At 45.1% G+C, this 17,277-nt stretch overlaps 1 protein-coding gene across 2 annotated transcripts in view; it reads left to right on the top strand.

Annotated features, from left to right (window-relative positions):
* The window catches only part of ZMAT4 (zinc finger matrin-type 4), a 759,632-nt gene that overhangs the window by 421,674 nt on the left and 320,681 nt on the right, over positions 1–17,277 (top strand). The window lies entirely within an intron of this gene.

The raw sequence follows: 17,277 nt of genomic DNA, 5'->3' as shown, positions 1-17,277 counted from the left end.
TTAGCAGCTCCTGGCCTGTCCCAGTGTCAGCACAGCACACACCACTAGCACAAAGGACCAGCAGCCAGACACACCATTCCCTGCCACAAGCCAGCAGTGCACTGACGCCCCACACTGCCAGGTAAGCATGGAGACCCAGACACCCTCACCCCACACCACCCCTCCCCTGCAAACACCCACACCCACCTTACCCACCACAGCGGGACACACAGCCGCATCCGAGCCCGACGCTAGCCACCCCCTACCATCTGTATCCGCGGCCACACACTCACGTCTAACACCCAGCCCTCACACACCGCTCCCCACTACAGTTGCACACTGACTCACTGAGGTGGTCCACACCGGACAGCCAGGCTACCTCACTACCACGCCAGCTCCCATTCACGGAGGCGTACTACACCCGACAGGCAGCCTACCACACCAGCTTCCTCTCGCCTTCACCAGCCCCGTCACCCGCAGCTCTCTTCCGGCGCCCGACAGGACCGCACAGAGCGCTCCCCCTCTCTCCACTACCACTGCACACCCTGTCTCACGGAGGAGGCCCACAACAGACCGCAAGCCTCCCTCACTACCACGCCAGCTCCGCCTCCGTGAGCCCCTTCAACCGCACCCGTGTGCCTGCTGCCGCCAGCCCTTTCCCCACTCCACCATCACAATCCTTCAAACAACACCCTCCCCATCCACCCCCCGCCCCCACCACCATCAGCCACACAATAATATATGTGGACTATATAGGAGCCAGCAGCAGCGCTCCCACACCCCCCTCCCCCCTTCCCCTTCCCCACCTTGGGAGGAAGGCTGATATTGGGGGGGAAGGGAGGGGGGAGATAACTTGATGGCTGCTATTGTGCTGGAAGGGGGGGGAAGTGTCATACCTTATAAAGGGGGTAAGATGACTGATATTGGGGGAGCGGGATGGCTTATATTATGAAGGGGGGGCCTGCCCATCTATTATTGTGTGCCTCTTGCCAGGGTGTGGGTGCCCCAGTCTCCCCCACCCAGGCAGCTGCGGGTGCTGGTAATGTGGACGTCCACAGTGTCCCCACATTCTGATGATGGGGCCTCCCGGTACAGTGTGGAACGGAGTCCCCTCTATCATACACTTTGTACTGGGGTAGTGGGGAGCCCTGGAACCTTAACTGTGAACCCCATCATTACATCACTGTGTGTCCACAGCACACCTGCAAACCAAAACATGGCGGGGGGGGGGGGGGGTTTGCAGACCACTCTGTTACCCTCGTCTGTGGCGCCATGGTGGGGAAGCTGGGTGTACTACGCAAACAGCATACATCACTACCCAACACTGTTAACTTACCCACACACACAATCACTTACCCCTCTACAATTACACGGCAACACCTACAGTACCTTCCAGACCCTCCACAATCCTGCACACCACCACACTTCACCTACTACACACCCACCTCCCTCTCTATACTGCCCATGCATTCTGTCAACCCATTAACACAACAATCTGCCCACAATGGACCCATCCCACACACAACCAATACATGTCGTCGTCCCCCAACCCCACCCCCTCACACTTCCACACACACACCACAATACCCTACACAAAGCTCACAAAACATACAACACACAGCCATGCCACCTTCCAACAAACTAATCCTACAACACACACATACAACTCCTACAACTACCACACCTCCTATAACCTCAAACCAGCCCTCACCCCTACACCAATTTATACACTGACCACACCACATCCACCCTCCAAACTCAGTCACCTGAGGCCCACAAACACATCACATTTCATACACCAACCACAATCCATGTACCCCTTGCACAACAAACTACAGTCCACACATTGTTCCTTCAGTCCCCACCACAATCCACCATGCAATACATACAACACCTACCACATACACACTATGACCCTCAACAATGATTATTACTACCCTACAACACTACCCCTCTACCCTACAAACACACACATGCACTACAGACAGATTTCTACCCACACTCCACACATTCTACTTCACACACCCTACCACCAGTCAACAAAATCCACTACTTTCCACACCCTACACACACCCAATCACAACACCCCCTCACCAACAACTCATTACTACCAAGACCCTACTGCTGTTCAACCTACTTTATAATTCCTACCACTACCCCCATCCCTCACCCCTACAACAATACATACAGAGCTAGACACTCACCCCAACTCTATTCCACAGCCAACATACATCACAACCCTACTCTTTTTCTTAACCCCACACACACACACCAACTCACCACTACAACATAACACTCCAACACCCCCATTCCCTTTCACAGCCAACACAACCCTGCACAACAGCACACTACTTCCAATACACACCCACCTCCCTCTCTATACACCCCATGAATTCTGACAAACCATCACCCCACCTATTAGCCCACAACATTTCAACTATCACTACCACCCACCCACATGCCAATTGCTGCTCCCCACCACAAACTCCTATCCACACACCACACAACACAATATATTACACACAACACTCTACAGAAAACCCACACCTATGCCACCTTACAACAACAACTGTCACAAACACACACATACAACTCCAACACCTCATAACCCCTCACCCCTACACCAACTCATACACTCCCCACACCACATCCATCCTCCACACTCACTGTACTCAGCACCCCAATCACACATTTTTATCTACACCATGCTCAATCTATGTAGCCCTTTCCCAACACACAAACAAAACACACATTCATCCTTCACCCCCCTCCACCATGCAGCATCCACTAAATACAACACATACCACGTCCACACTCTCACCCACAACACAGATTATCTCTATCCATCACAACCACACAAACCCCACAACACTACACCTTTACCCTACACACAAACACATTGACAACAAATTTTCAGCCCCCCTCGACAACATCAACTTCACACGCCCTACCACTACTCCAAAATTAACACAACTTTCTTCACCCTGCACACACCCTAGCACAACCCACCAAACACCTACATGCATAACAACTATGCCCCTACCCCTAATCCACCTACCTACGTTAGAATCACAACCCTAATATATATGTCCAGCTGGGGACAGGAGTACCAACACCCCTGTTGTCAAACCCAACAAACTGCGGATGTCCGTGCTGTGGACATGCACTAAGTACCGCCCTTGCGGTCACGGGGAATGCCGGTAATAACAATTATAGTACAGCTGAAGCCCGTGCAGGGGTTAACGGGTCGTAGCCTCTTGCAACAGTATTTTCTCTCTAACGCCTTCCCTCTCTTTATCCTCTCCCTACCACCCTGCCTCTCCCTATCCTTTACCGACCGCACAGCGTTTCTGTACATTCCCTTTCTCCCCCCCCCCCCCCCCCATGCCTTTCTATCTTTTTCTCAACCGGACACCATTTCTGTCTGCCCTCTGTTATCTGCCGGCCTGCGTATGTTCAAAGGCCTGCAGGGGTTAACGGGGCGTAGCCCCATCCGACGGTGTGAAGAGCGACCGTAGGGCGCGATGAATCACCTAGTTTATATATATATATATATATATATATATATATATATATATATACTGTATAGATCAATGTAGTGTGCAGCCACACATCCAGCTGAGCACTATAATCGAGCAGATTTATGCAATTTTCTAGCTTTCTATGCAAGGGCACAAGGGCAGATAGCTCAATGAATAGAGTGTCTGACTGCAATGTCTTAAGCAATGGGTTTGGTTCCTGGGCACATCAACATCCCAAAATGTAATAAAGGACAGTGCGAATGAACACAAAGAGCTCTCAAATCAAGTCCATAAATGCTGTATTAGCGACAATAGCGGTGGGCGTAGGAGACAGGGGCAGTCAGGAGATGCAGTCAGTAAAAGCTGCAAGTGAAAGTAATTAGATACTTCATAATTGATAAGTGCTACCAACAGCGCCCCCTACCCTGCAGTGCTATGTGCAGAGCACACTCTGCACACACCGAATTACGGCCCAACAGTCCTGTCAATTAGGACAAATACCTTTGAAATGGGACTGTGCCGTGTGACAGTTGTCATGTAACCTAGCCAGACAAGTCCTATTGTTGTGAACCAGGGCCAGACAGCTTTGCACCTATAAAAACACTGTCAGTAAATAATTTCCTTTTAGTCACAATAGGAATTCTGCATGAACAATAACCGTCTTACTGTATCATTAATGTCAAATGAAATATGCAAATACATGTATGGAGTTTTACCACTCGTTCCATGCTGGCAAAGCCTCTGTTTCTGATTAGACTTCCTTGAGGTAAGGAATGTATGTAGACTTTGTATATACAGTAAGTACATACAGTAATTATTCAATATGTCACATATATATTGGCTAATTTATTAATTCTTGACTTTTCTCTTGAAATGCAATGCAGGTTACCAGGGGGTCTATTTATTACCATGACCCCACTAAACAGGAAGATATTCTTGCGATAGAAAATCTTCTTATTTGAGTATAATTTAAAAAAAGTCAGTGGTGCAACTGAGTGAGGCCGGTTCCCCGGTGATAATAGTAAGCTGCGGTAAGTAGTCTTACTGCTTGTCTAACCAGTTAGGTGTTAAGGAATGCCTGCACAAGCAGTTTTATCCCCCCATGTGTTACGGATAGCCAGCGACAGTCTTTACCTACAGTATTTAAGGCTCTGAACCTTTGATAAATAGACCCCTAGGAGTCCATCACAGAGTTGTGTAGGGAGGACTAAAACACCCTGATGGACAGTCATAAGAGAAAAGATTGAGTAGAAATAATTATTAAGGATGAGAAATCCCCCCCTCCCCCCTTCATCCCCTAAACTTTGGTTAGATTTGTATTCTGTCCAAGGAAAGAGACATTACGCAGAATTAATGTCAGTGAGGACTAGGCATTATGTAAGATCAATTATCTTTATGTGAGCATTCATCTCCCCGACACTCACTTGTATTCACAAGACCTGGGACAGATTTTATAAATTGCTGGTGACATTAGTCAGGTCTGTGGCACATAGCCATTCTACAAAGGGATACGGCAGCCAGGCATGGTATGCAACAGACAGAGCCAGTGTACTGCATATAATTCAATCCGGTGCACATTAATCCATAACAGTTTATTGTAGATCATATTTAAATGGGCTGTTGATGGGAGTAAACCCACAATGAGAATAGTTGCCGTTATATATAACAGTCTATGGGGGAGATGTACTAAGCCAGGGGTGGCCAACCAGTCAGAGACAAAGAGACAAAAAATCTTGTTAGGAGCGTCAAAGAGCCAACGTCAAGCCGAAGGCTTGTGTGCAAAAATGGGGTGTGACCATGTGCCTGCTAGGCCACACCCCTGGTATAAAAGACAATGAAAATGCCAGATCCACATAAAATAAATTTTAAAGCCAGAATCAACATAAAATACATTGAAAAAGACACTTCCACATAAAATAATTTAAAAAATCCAGTTCCACATAAAATATATTGAAAAAGCCATATTCACATAATACACTTCAGCTCCTCCATGATTCAATGTGTCACTCCAGCCAGTACCCTCTTGTGTCACTCCAGCCAGCACTCCTTTCTGTCACTCCAGCCAGCACCCCCTTGTGTCACTCCAGCCAGTACCCCCTTGTGTCACTCCAGCCAGCACCCTCTTGTGTCACTCCAGCCAGCACTCCTTTCTGTCACTCCAGCCAGCACTCCTTTCTGTCACTCCAGCCAGCACCCCCTTGTGTCACTCCAGCCAGCACCCTCTTGTGTCACTCCAGCCAGCACTCCTTTCTGTCACTCCAGCCAGCACTCCTTTCTGTCACTCCAGCCAGCACTCCTTTCTGTCACTCCAGCCAGCACCCCCTTGTGTCACTCCAGCCCAGTATCTGGCTCCCTCAGTTTTCAGTCCTCGTAGTGCTGCTGTGTGTCTGGTTGGAGTGTGCCAGTTTCAGGACCTGTTGTGGTCAGGTGACTGAGTGTCGGGAGACACATTTGAATAAAGAAAGAGCCGCATGCGGCGCAAGAGCCACAGGTTGGCCACGGCTGTACTAAGCAGTGATAAATATAATACCAGGGGTAATCTGCGCACTGTGGTGATGAATCTGTACTGTTAGGGATGTGCTGCTTGTTAACAGGTGTCCTTACCCTCTTACTACTACACAAACAAAGTGGCTGCTAAGCCTAACAGCGCTCAACCCCTACAGTGGTGTCTGCTTATGAAAATATTGTGCAACACGAATGTTGATGAATAAAAAAGAGAATATTTATTGAATGGTAATAACCCTAAGCAAGTATTTTGATGCTACTGTGGGCAAATAAAATTAGGAAATAAAGATCATTGATGTAGGGAAAATAGAAGAAATCTTTGAAAAACAAAACTTGAAAGGTGCAAGTCTGCACTATATCAATTAAACAATGAAAATGAGGGAAAATGCAGATATGATCATGAGTTATAAGTCATAAATGTTCGTTGTCACTTGTGAATGGATTCTTCACAGGTGCTCTGTCTGTATACCACTACGGCTGGTAATGAGTCTTTAAGTCAGGGGTGGGGAACCTCCGGCCCGCGATCCTTACAAAGAAATAAGAAATAGGCTTGGTAAGCAGTGATAAAAGTGGAGAAGTGAGCAAGTGGAGAAGTTGCTCATGGCAACCAATCAGCGTTGACGTAACATTTATAATTTGCATACTATAAAAGTATACAGAGCAGCTGATTGGTTACCATGGGCAACTTCTCCACTTTTATCACTGCTTAGTACATCTCCCCCTATGATCCCTAACTGAACAAAAACATACTACAGAGACATTTAACCAAGGTCACTGGAATGGTCTGATCTGAACTATGATAGTAGATTTAGTCACATTAATATTATTGTGCTCCCATTGCGACTGTATACAATCTCACTTACATGTTTCCTCACAAAAGGTGTTCATAGAGGAAGATCCTTCATCTGCACATGATCTTTCATCTTCCTCCATGCCTGACATTGTACTTGAATTCTAGCATTGTCTCCAGCCTCCAACATCTCTTTCTACGTGTAGCATCTCCTTTTTATCATTTACCCCACACGCAGCCTTGATCAAGCTATGGAGGCCAATAGTTATCACAATAGTAAATACTATTACAGGTCAGGTGCTTCCCAAATTGCAGTGAAAAAGGAGGCGAAATGCGTTGGTTTGGAGCTGTGTTGAGACCAAAGATCCTTAGGTGTCACTCCTGGTTCCAGAGGCCGGTGTGTTATCCTATAGGCAGGTTTATATTTGCACACATTGTGTACAAGAGCAAAGGAATTGTTTGGGGGTGTAGAAACACTCCCACTCCTGGCGCACCTTGATTGAACAAATTGAAAGGCTACACAACGGCTGCACGCACTGGGGGACTGCTGATTCCCCCAAAAAGCAGAGATAGAAAATATATACAAGTGCTGCGCTTGAAGTGAGCTTAGTGAATAGATACTAAAATTTTTTAAATATAAATAAAGGTGTCTGCTCCAATCAACCAACAACTCACACGGAACTTGCTAGTAAACAAATTTAATAAGCACATAAAAATGAAAATAAAAAGACAATAATAAAAACAGATACTGAAATGAGCTCAAGCACACTGAAACATTTGCTGAGTGGATCACTTAGATAAAAGTTAGTAGATAGTGTCACTTTAGTGTTGCCACAATAGACCAAATTGTGGTCTCTTTGTATCAATTGGAGATAAAAAGTAGCAATAAATACAGCCTGTTGGAGAATGAATAGAACAATAGTCTTGTACCTCTGAACTACTGGCGTCCCAGTGCAGAGGAGAAGCCGCCGGTTATAATTACCCGTCCTGCGGGAAATGCAATGGCGCGGCACAAGAGATACCGGAGCAGCTGCCGTGCGTCCGCCGATGGCACTAGCAAAGTGCAGAGAATCTTGGCGAGCCGGTCGTGATGCTGCAGTGACACGCTGGGCTGGCGTTCCGGATAAATGTTCTCCACAGCTGATCAAGCAGATTGTAAAAACACCGCTGCGGGTGACGGTAACTGGCAACACTCAGTGCGTCCGTGAGCAATGTGAAGGAGTGACGTCAACGCGTTTCGTCCCGTATCCCGGGACTTCCTTGTGTACAAAGCTTCCATTTCTTCAAGGGTTTTAACAAAGTCCAGGAGGGAAACATTCTCCATATGAAGAGAAGCAATAGGACACGAGGACATACACTGAGACTGGAGGGGGGGTTTCAGGAGAAATATGAGGAAAAATTACTTCACAGAAAGGGTAGTGGACAAGTGGAATATCCTCCCATCAGATGTGGTAGAGGCTAAGACAGTAGAGCAGTTTAAACATGCATGGGATAGACATAAGGATATCCTTACAAAGAAATAAGGATAAAATAAGTTTTGAGATAAAAATATGGTTAAAAAAAAGGGCACACTAGATGGGCCAAGTGGTTCTTATCTGCCATCAAATTCTATGTTTCTATGACTTTGGTAGGAGCCATTTTAGATATTTATGGATTCACTTTTTTGAATGACAGTGAGCTGCTGATATGTGTATATAAATAGCTTCCGCGGACAACTGATGTCTGGTCCAGTGGGTGACATACTGTAAACATATAACACATGCATTTCTAAGCATCATTCCGGTAAGTGTCATATGTACAGGGTGTTGACACTGGTTTCATTTTTCCTTCACCCTGAAAATTTGGAATCTTTGGTCTTTCATGCCCTCTAGTGCATGCACATGGGGTTTCTTTTCTGTTAAAATATAGGAGATTGATACTAAGCAGTCTCCAGTATGGTTCCTCAAGAGATAATGCTTCATTCTCTTACCAAGATGGCTGCCGGACTTAGTACTGCGTCATCTTGTTACTGTGTATGAGGGTCATAGTGGAAGACATCTCCCCTTATGCTCCAAACACCTGCAACTTAATCCCTGCGAATACTGCTTGTTCCAGCACCATGCACTGGTGATCTGTCTGAACCCTGCTCCGCTTCATGCTCATATAGCATGTAACAGTGAATACAGCTGTGCAACCGAACTATTCTATACACTACCTGGTTAAGCCAACTGGACTAGTTCTTGGGCCATTTATAATGCAGCTGGTGTGTACAGGTACATTAACTTTGCTAAACCACCATTTGAAAAGTTTCAGTTTATTGGAACACATTATGGGGACCTACGCCCCAACTACAGCCACGGAACTTCCGGTATTGGTTTCTGTAGTTACTCAATCGGTTTAGCGCCTAATGTCAACATTTGTAATGATGACAACGTTGTCCACAATGCTGACATGTTCAAAATTCTAACATTTAACATGTGGACAGTAACAAAATGTTAACATGTTCAAAATGTTAACATGAATGCATGTCTACATTATGAACATATCAGGGTTAGGCTGCCCTTAGAGATATAGAGTATTGCTGCTATTCTCACCGTTGACATGCAAGATGTTGACATACATAATACAAATACATATAGACTCACGGGTTAAAAAAAACTACTTATAAGAGTTGTCCTGTGTCTTCCATGTTTTTCCAAAATGTATCCATCTGACATCCGATTGGTTCGAATTGGACTTGCAATATGATGCATACATTAATCATCAGTCTCATGGCAAATGTTTCCATGTCAGCGGATTTCCAACTTCTAGTGTATTTTATTGTTCTGGACAATTTCATCAATTTCTTTGATGAAATTTTCACAGAAGATGAAACGCGAAACCAATCCTCCAACATGACCCAATCCATTAGGTACAAATTCTCTGTTCCTGGACTTCCTTGCCTGTGGTTGTTGCAAAGCTGGGGCTGCAGGTGCAGTCCAAAATTCCAATAGGGGAGCCTCACCCACTGCCAGTGAGTCCCGGTCGGTAATCTTTGGCAACGCACGTGGTGGCAGTTGGTGTGGCTACCCTATTTGAATTTTGGACTGCACTGCAGCCCCACCTCTGCAACTGCCACTGGCAAGGAAGTTCAGGAACAGAGAATTTTCTATGTAATGGAATGGGTCTTGTTGGAAGATATGCGTAGGCACTCCTGTTGTTTAATCTTTAAGAAACTCTGATACTTTATACAGATCAGGGTGACACTGAAACATTTGCACTGAGACTGATGATCACTGTAGTTAATTATTCAATGAGTAATATTTCAGGAATATGCCAGCACTCTAGTTGAATGCCACCAGCGATGCCCATTAATACACCAGCAGTCATTTGTTCATAGTAGCATGAGTTGTTGCCCAGTAAGATTCAACAATTACTCACTACTAGTACCAATGCTACCTCCGCTGATGTATAGCAATTTTGTATTGCGGTGCTTTCCACATCGGCCCTTTGTGATGTAGAGAGCAGTGCCCCAAAGTGGGTTACAGAAGGAGAAAGGGAAGGACAATGGGACTCCACATTTAAGAGTCTCAGCATCTTCCACTCCTGTGTCCTTCCGTCATAGTGCCACCTGAGATAACCTGCTTTGCTCACACCCGTTTGAGGGCCTAATTCAGACACGGTCGCTGATATGCAAAAATCGCAATGAAGCGATTTTTGCATATCTGCGCATGCACGTACGCTGGTATGCATGTTGAAGGTCCTAACCTGCGTTTTCTTCAGAACGCAGTTTAAAACCTGGAATGGGGCGGGTACAGTTCGTCGACACCACATTTTTTGGGCGTTGACGCTCTGTTTAAGGCACGCAGTCCAGACAACGGAGTCATAACTGGGCTATTGCTGGGGTGAGTCGCGGTGGCTGCGTGACATCACACGCAGCCACTGTGACCCTTAACATGGCGGGTAGCCACCTGTCTCCGCAGCTAGACTGCGTAGGCAGAGGGCTACTTGAAACAAGCCAAAGCATTGCTGCCGTGCAATGTTTTCGCATGTCTGTGGGGGGTGGGTCTGGATCCGGCATGTGGGGCGGACTTGCTCTGTGCTGGGCGTTCCCCAGCGTGTCAAAGAATTTGATCGTAGATGTGCGTTTTTCGCACCTCTACGATCAGGTCTGAATTAGGCCCTGAGTTCTAGTGGAAATAATAAAGTTAAGCAAGAAACAAAACAAAAAAAAAAAAACTGCAATCGGTTGAAAATTTTATTTCTCTGAGGTATTCTTAAATGTGCTGGACAGATTTATTGGTAATAAACGATTATGTTATAGGGATATGTAAAACAAATGGCTTTCTTGAATTAGCATCACACATGTCTTCAATCTGCTAATCAGTCATTCAGCATATTGAAACGGAGAAAAGTAGTCACTTTGTTGTTTGGCATCATCGTGTGCACCACACTGAACATGAATCAGAGAGAGATATGGTTAGAGTTGTCTGAGGAAATCAGAAAGAAATTATAGACAAGCACGTTAAAGGTAAAGGCTATAAGACCATGCCCAAACAACATGATTTTCCTGTGATTAAAGTTGAAAATATTATTAAGATGTTTAAAGTCCATGGGACTGTAGCCAACCTCTCTAGACACTGCTGCAAGAGTAAAATCAACCCCAGATTAAATAGAAGGATAGTGAGAATGGTAAAAAAGAAAAAAAAAAGAGCCATGGCAAACTTGCAAAGAGATGCAAGTCGAACTTCAAGGTCAAGATATGTTGGTGTCTGATCGCACCACCCGACACCTTTTTGAGTGACAGTGGGCTCCATGGAAAAAGATCCAGGAGGACACCACTTCTGTAAAAAAAACAACATAATAAAGACAGGCTGGAATTTTTCAAAATGCGTACAGAAGCAATGCTTCTGGGAGACTGTCCTTTGGACAGATGAGTCCAATCTGGAGCTTTTTGGCAAGTCACATTAGCTTTATGTTCACAGATGAAAAAATGAGTCTTAAAAGAACAGAACACCGTACCTACTGTGACACAAGGAGGAGGGTTGGTTATGTTGTAGGGTTGCTTTGCTGTGTTTGCCATGGAAAGCTCTGTCTCCGTCACAGGCCACAAGTCCTCCAACAGGATCATGAACCAAAATTCACAGCTACAAGTACCCAAGAATGGATACAAGTAGAGTACAGCTTACAAAATCAGGCCCATAGTTGGGTATGTCACCACTAAATAGGGACACACGTTTTGTCCTGTCCTTTGTCTGCCAAGTCGTTTTTTCCTATCCTTTGTCTGCCTAGTCTGTCCTTTGTCTGTGACTGGGCAGTTTCTGGCCTGGTTTAATTTTGGGTAGACTGCCATGCTCAAATTGCTGGCTTTGAGTTCAGCTCACAGCTAAAAGATATTTACGTAAGCTATAACATGCTCCTTTTTTTCCAAGGTCAGTTACATACTACAGTGTTTTTATGTTTTCATTTTGGCAGTGGACATTACTGTTTGCCAGGAACTGTGAAAATTCCATACAATGCAGACTTTTAAGCTTGCGCCAGGTCAAACCTGTTGATCTGCTTGAATTTATTCTGAAGTTAGAGAATGAATTAGATACAGTGCATCCGGAAAGTATTCACAGCGCTTCACTATTTCCACATTTTGTTATGTTACAGCCTTATTCCAAAATGGAATAAATTATTTTTTTCCCCCTCAAAATTCTAAACACACAACCCCATAATGACAACGTAAGTATTCACAGCCTTTGCTCAATACTTTGTTTATGCACCTTTGGCAGCAATTACAGTCTCAAGTCTTTTTGAATATGATGCCACAAGCTTGGCACACCTATCTTTGGGCAGTTTTGACCATTCCTCTTTGCAGCACCTCTCAAGCTCCGTCAGGTTGGATGGGAAGCGTAGGTGCACAGCCATTTTCAGATCTCTCCAGAGATGTTCAGTCGGATTCAAGTCTGGCTGGGCCACTCAAGGACATTCACAGAGTTGTCCTGAAGCCACTCCTTTGATATCTTGGCTGCGTGATTAGGGTCATTGTCCTGTTGAAAGATGAACTGTCGCCCCAGTCTGAGGTCAAGAGCACTCTGGAGCAGCTTTTCATCCAGGAGGTCTCTGTACATTGCTGCATTCATCTTTCCCTCTATCTTGACTAGTTTCATAGTTTCTGCTGCTGAAAAACATCCCCACAGCATGATGCTGCTACCACCATGCTTCACTGTAGGGATGGTATTGGCCTGGTGATGAGCGGTGCATGGTTTCTTCCATAAATGGCGCCTAGCATTCACGCCAAAGAGTTCAGTCTTTGTCTCATCAGACCACAGAATTTTGTTTCTCATGGTCTGAAAGTTCTTCAGGTGCATTTTGGCAAACTCCAGGCGGGCTGCCATGTGCCTTTTTCTAAGGAGTGGCTTCCATCTGGCCACTCTCTACCATACAGGCCTGATTGGTGGATTGCTGCAGAGATGGTTGTCCTTCAAGAAGGTTCTCCTCTCTCCACAGAGGAATGCTGTAGCTCTGACAGAGTGACCATCAGGTTCTTGGTCACCTCTCTGAGGAAGAGTCCTGGTGGTTCCAAACTTCTTCCATTTACGGATGATGGAGGCCACTGTGCTCAATGGGACCTTCAAAGCAGCAGTTATTTTTCTGTACCCTTCCCCAGATTTATGCTTTGAGACAATCCTGTCTTGCAGGTCTACAGAAAATTCCTTTGACTTCATGCTTGGTTTGTGCTCAGACATGCACTGTCAAGTGTGGGACCTTATACAGACAGGTGTGTGCCTTTCCAAATCATGTCCAATCAACTGAATTTACCACAGGTGGACTCCAATTAAGCTGTAGAAACATCACAAGGATGATCAGTGGAAACAGGATGCACCCGACCTCAATTTTGAGCTTCATGGCAAAGACTGTGAATACTTATGTACTTAGTTTTTTATTTTTAATAAATTTGCAAAAATCTCAAAACTTTTTTCACGTTGTCATTATGGGGTATTGTGTGTAGAATTTTGAGGGCAAAAATGATTTTATTCCATTTTGGAATAAGGCTGGAACATAACAAAATGTGAAAAAAGTGAAGCGATGTAAATACTTTCCGGATGCACTGTATATTTACATTTTAGAGCTAATTCGACAAATCGTTTAAAGAACCACTCCAACAAATTTATACTAGTAACCAACATTTATAAATGGCAGGAACACTGCTCTTGAACCAGAGTATCTATGCACATCATGTCCAGTAATTTCTCAGTAGATTGTAGAGCACTACAAGCCCCATCATGTCCTGTTTACTGAATGTGATTATGACACGCTGTTTCATTCTATAAGGTCCAGCATATCGGAATTGATAATAAGAATTACATTGGAGAGGCAGAGAACTAGAAATGTGTGCGCAGATGGCCATTACTGACAAATAGCTCTTATACAGGACTGCCCCAGGATATTAGGGACTTGATTTTTGGAACCGTGAAGAAATTAAGTCCTAGTATGGTTATGCGCCCTGCACACTGGGCGACGGCAGCAATTTGGACGGTGATTGATCTTGATATCGTCCAAATTGGCTTGCATTACAAAACAACGGAAAACCAACGATGAACGTCCATGGGGCCGCGCATCACTCATCGTTGGTGCATACACAATGACCGATATGAATGATGTTTTGTTCAATAAGGAACGAGAACGTTCATATCGCCCTGCAACATCACTCAGTGTGTAAGGCCCATAAGGCTAAGACGTAAGAGCCCAAGTGAGTCTGCGTAAGTTAGCTGGTAGCACGTTTAGTGTGTAACTCTACTCTGGTCTACGTGTTGGAACTAGGGACTTCAGAGGCGACTCTGGTAGGTTATTAATTTATTTGTTGACTCTCACAGAAATATCAGGGGGACTTCCAAAATAGAGGGTGGAGTCCTAAGAGAATGACTCTTTGTAGCTGGGTCAGACAGAAAAAAGCAGTATGCGTCACAAAGTATACTGACCCAATATTCATTAAATATTATTAAATTATAATATTCAATAAATCACATTCCCACAAATAGGGCATAATGACATGATTTGCATCATCGTTCTGCAATGGGAACGAGACAAGTTTGTCTGCCCGCAACTTCACGTAGCTACCCTTAGAATGAGACCATTTCAGAAGTGCAAATCCTGCAGAAAACTTGGTATGAGGAGGGTCACGTACGGCAGAGTTTTTGAGGTTGGACAGAAGCCACTTATCCTGTGGACCGCATAGCAATACAAGCTTCAGACTGCCTGGACTGGACTGTCCACGATCTCAAAACACCTAAGTGGTGTCCTTTGATAGTGATGGTACCTACTGTATAAATATCTTGAATACATACCAGGGGGTAAATTTACTAAGATGAGAGTTCTATTTAAGATGGGATGTTGCCTATAGCAACCAATCAGACTCTACTTCTCATTTATCTAGCACCTTCTAGAATATAATACCTGGAATCTGATTGGTTGCTATGGGCAACATCCCATCTTGAATAGAACTCCTATCTTAGTAAATTTACCCCCATGAGCGTCTTGAGTCAGTTGCCACAGTTTGCATTTTACCAATGGAAAAGACCGTCAGACAATTCAACAGTTACTAGATATTTTACAGGCTGTCCACGCAGTGACAGACTCAGGGGTCTATTCATGAAGCAGTGAAAAGTGTGGAGAAGTGAGCCAGTGGAGAAGTTGCCCATGGTAACCAATTAGCATTGTAGTAACATTTATAATTTGCATACTATACAATTGTACTGAGCAGCTGATTGGTTGCCATGGGCAACTTCTCCACTCTTTTCACTGCTTCATGAATAGACCCCAGAATCTGTGAACAGAGGTGTGCAATGAACTGCAAACATTAAAGGTGCTATTCCTCTTTGGCAAGGTCGGTACCCCAAACAAACTTTGTACCCACCCCTCACTGCACCCCTTTTGTCTGCAAGTAGCTAACTACTGTAGATAACTTTAGTAAGAGTTCAGCTACATCTACTTTTTAGTGAGATAAGTTATTACCTAAATCACTAGAGGAACTGTTACTTATAGTTCCAATACAGAAAGTACTGCAGCTGTAGCAAAAGAAATAAGATATGATATATTAAAGCCATAAAGGTACTGAAGACAGCTGGGGATTTCCTTACTGGGGGAAAGCGGCACTTTGGCTGCAGTCAGTCAGTGTTCTGAAGGGCTGTGAGTGCCTGCAGGTCTCAGCAACTTCATATTCCAGGTTTGTGACTAGGAACCAAATCATAAATAATCCAGACTATCCTGCGAGATTCAGATGAAAGAGATTTACTTAATGGAAATCTCTGAACTCGAGATGAGAGGTATTCTAAGATTTCCAGGCCCAGGCCTATAAATAACACATTTATCTAGGAATCTTTCTGAAAAGAGAGTGAGTAATTCCTCATAAAGATAAATGGTTACGAGTCCAAGATATATACTGCTCAAAAAAATAAAGGGAACACTTAAACAACACAATGTAACTCCAAGTCAATTACACTTCTGTGAAATCAAACTGTCCACTTAGGAAGCAACACTGATTGACAATCAATTTCACATGCTGTTGTGCAGATGGAATAGACAACAGGTGGAAATTATAGGCAATTAGCAAGACACCCCCAATAAAGGAGTTGTTCTGCAGGTGGTGACCACAGACCACTTCTCAGCTCCTATACTTTCTGGCTGATGTTTTGGTCACTTTTGAAAGCTGGCGGTGCTTTCACTCTAGTGGTAGCATGAGACGGAGTCTACAACCCACACAAGTGGCTCAGGTAGTGCAGCTCATCCAGGATGGCACATCAATGCGAGCTGTGGCAAGAAGGTTTGCTGTGTCTGTCAGCGTAGTGTCCAGAGCATGGAGGCGCTACCAGGAGACAGGCCAGTACATCAGGAGACACGGAGGAGGCCGTAGGAGGGCAACAACCCAGCAGCAGGACCGCTACCTCCGCCTTTGTGCAAGGAGGAACAGGAGGAGCACTGCCAGAGCCCTGCAAAATGACCTTCAGCAAGCCACAAATGTGCATGTGTCTACTCAAACGATCAGAAACAGACTCCATGAGGGTGGTGTGAGGGCCCGACGTCCACAGGTGGGGGTTGTGCTTACAGCCCAACACCGTGCAGGACGTTTGGCATTTGAACACCAAGATTGGCAAATCCGCCACTGGCGCCCTGTGCTCTTAACAGATGAAAGCAGGTTCTCACTGAGCACATGTGACAGACGTGACAGAGTCTGGAGATGCCAAGGAGAACGTTCTGCTGCCTGCAACATCCTCCAGCATGACCGGTTTAGCAGTGGGTCAGTAATATTGTGGGGTGGCATTTCTTTGGGGGGGCCGCACAGCCCTCCATGTGCTCGCCAGAGGTAGCCTGTCTGCCATTAGGTACCGAGATGAGATCCTCAGACCCCTTGTGAGACCATATGCTGGTGCGGTTGGCCCTGGGTTCCTCCTAATGCAAGACAATGCTAGACCTCATGTGGCTGGAGTGTGTCAGCAGTTCCTGCAAGACGAAGGCATTGATGCTATGGACTGGCCCGCC

The sequence above is a fragment of the Pseudophryne corroboree genome, chromosome 3 (genome assembly GCF_028390025.1).
Source record: "Pseudophryne corroboree isolate aPseCor3 chromosome 3, aPseCor3.hap2, whole genome shotgun sequence".
NCBI lineage: Eukaryota > Metazoa > Chordata > Amphibia > Anura > Myobatrachidae > Pseudophryne > Pseudophryne corroboree.
Note: the sequence above shows the minus strand (reverse complement) of the source record. Positions and strands in the feature narration are given on the sequence as shown.